We start from the raw sequence: 2,945 nt of genomic DNA on the forward strand, positions 1-2,945 counted from the left end.
AAATTTAAGAAGCCAACTTCATCAATATAGCTTTCAAAATCCACCAAAGATGCCTCAGTCATATAAGTTACCTAAGACAAGTCAAAACCAACGAAATGCCAGTCATCTCATGATTCTCTCTTCAACTTACTCATATTCTTATAAAAAAAAAGTGTTTAACAAAGCCAATGTATGGAACATAATTCTAAAAGAATAAAACCTATTTGTCAAGGGCTTTCAAACGAGGGTCTGCCTATTTATATACAATCTACAATTTTTAACAACGATAAACCATCATCCAACGCAATATATTTATTTTAAGAAGAACCAGGGTTGTTGAGTTTAACTTAAAGATAAATATTTAATGATTTGAGAGCATTTATACAAGAAGGAACCATGATGAAATTGTTGTTGTAAGATGTACAAATCATGTTAGAAATCATGTTTTGAAAGTATTCATCACTATTCAGAGTTTAATAACGAGTAAACAGGATATTCTAGCAAGCAGGTTAGTGAACTATGGTTCAGTGAGTGGATGAAGTTGATGAAATGTATAAAGAAATTCAAAGTTACTCTCTACAATAAATTGATAACCTTTTTGTAATTTGATTATCAAAGTTATCAAGAGAAATCTCATTCTTCAAACATATGATTCATGTTTTCTGTTGGGAACCAACACAAGGGCTTATTAAGATATAGATATATATATATATATATATATATATATATATATATATATATATATATATATATATATATATATATATATATATATAGGGGAGGGGGGACTGATATGAGTTACATAAATATCAAATTCAAGGAGAATTATATTAGCATGTAAATCCTTTCTTGAACACAACATTGTTGGTTGGAATTAAGCATGTTAGAACTTATTCATTTTCAATCATGTCTAAGGCATCACTTACTGATTTCACACTTGGTTGCCTTCATACAAGGCTATCAAAAGGCTATCGCTTATTGGTTTCATTAGAACTACTAAAGAGGAGAGGGGAGCTAGAGGGGAGCTGAAAGCCTGAAAGACCTAAGGTTTATCATTAAAAAAAATGATGGATCCAGTAGAGTAGTACTAATACTATTCATAAGTTTTCTAAAACATCTTTTGATATAAATTTTCCTTTTATCTTTTATGTAATCATAAATTGATAATTAAAGAAGATACTAACATAAGAGTGTTTTACAATTTGAAATACTTAAAAAAACACTAGTTACTGTTAGCATTTAAGAAAGAAAATTAAGGATTTACGATAAGAGCTCACTTGAAACCCTAATCCCCCTCTCCTCCCCTTACATGCAAAATCGGTGAGTCCATCACTCGTATATGTATGTTCATCAATGCTATACTCGTATATGTATGTTCATTGATGCTATAGTAGGCATCTATTTCCTCAGAACCTCATGTATCACATGCACAATATCATATATCTAGTTATATACAAGATGTCATCTTTGTGAATGAGCCATTCTATACCTTTGGAGCCATGATTATTGGCATCTACTTCCCATACCCCATTTTAATGTGAATTCAGGAGGGTTGTTATTGTTATGGCCTTATTGCTTGGAGTATGACAAGCCTTATTGCTTGGAGTATGACAATGTTACTAATGTGGAAATTGATGAAGAGGATCATTCTATACCTTTTAAACCCATGTGGTTGGTATTTTGGTTGATCACGTTTGATCCAAGTAGACCAACACTTGGTATTTAAATTTTAAACAATTTTTTCTGTTGCGTGATTGGATTACTTGGTCGTTTTGTATCAATAAATTCCACATAAAAGTATGAAATAACTTTGGTTAAAATCCAAGCAACACGATAAGGAAACTAAACTATATAGAACCTTTTACCCGACGTCGACTTGTATTAGTTTCATTATCTAGACATTCCTATTGATACTAAAATTAGGTTAGTTTGTTTTGTATGAATACTAAAAATATGGATTTTGTTTGATTGTTATAATATTTTTAGCGTTTTAGAAAAATCTATATGTAATTATATAGTTTAAAAAATAGTTAAATTAATGGTGGGATCCTCCCCTACCGAAAGATACAGCATATAAATCTTTTTATCTTTTGTGCATGGATCAAGAGATTTGGATTTAGTCGTAAGAAAAATGTTGATATAAATAATTCACTTCTCTTTCCTCTGTTCCAACATCTACGTTGATTGAATGTTTTTGGGCCTACCTACACTTAAGGCCTAAGGATTCTTACATATAGCAATTCAATTGGATTTAGATAACCTACCGTAGTTCTTATTTCTATTTTGGTGTACTCAGATAATCAATATCTAGCGCCTTATTTCTGCTTCTCTAAGCATGGATGTACTGGTGTGCCAGTTCTGGTATAATCATAAATGATTATATAGCACCACACACTCATTTCTCCTCCGACACCATTCACACCACTATAACCGCCACCGTTACCACAACTACCACCACCACCTTTGTCACCACCACCTCTTCTGCCACCAACTATCATAATCATTTATGATTACTCAATTGTAAACAAACATATATGTATAATCATTTATGATTAGGCATACCATGTTGTTGTCGGTACATTGGAGCATTAGAACGGCAAATGAGAAATATGTAGTTGAAGTTGAATTACTTTTTTTTAATTCTCAAGTGAACCGTCTCATATATATATATATATATATATATATATATATATATATATATATATATATATATATATATATATATATATATATATATATATATATATATATATATATATATATATATATATATATATATATATATATATATATATAGGTTCAGTTCATGTGAGACGGCTTAATTTTGTGAGACCGTCAGACGTATTTTTTTATTTTTTTTATTTTTTTTTATTTTTTTTAGTTAATTCAAGTTCCAAAAATAATATTTAAAAAAAGATTTTTTTTGATTTTTCCATTTTTTTTGAATTTTAAAATTATTTTTAGAA

This window comes from Lactuca saligna, chromosome 5, assembly GCF_052625555.1.
Source record: "Lactuca saligna cultivar CGN05327 chromosome 5, ASM5262555v1, whole genome shotgun sequence".
In the NCBI taxonomy this organism is placed as follows: domain Eukaryota; kingdom Viridiplantae; phylum Streptophyta; class Magnoliopsida; order Asterales; family Asteraceae; genus Lactuca; species Lactuca saligna.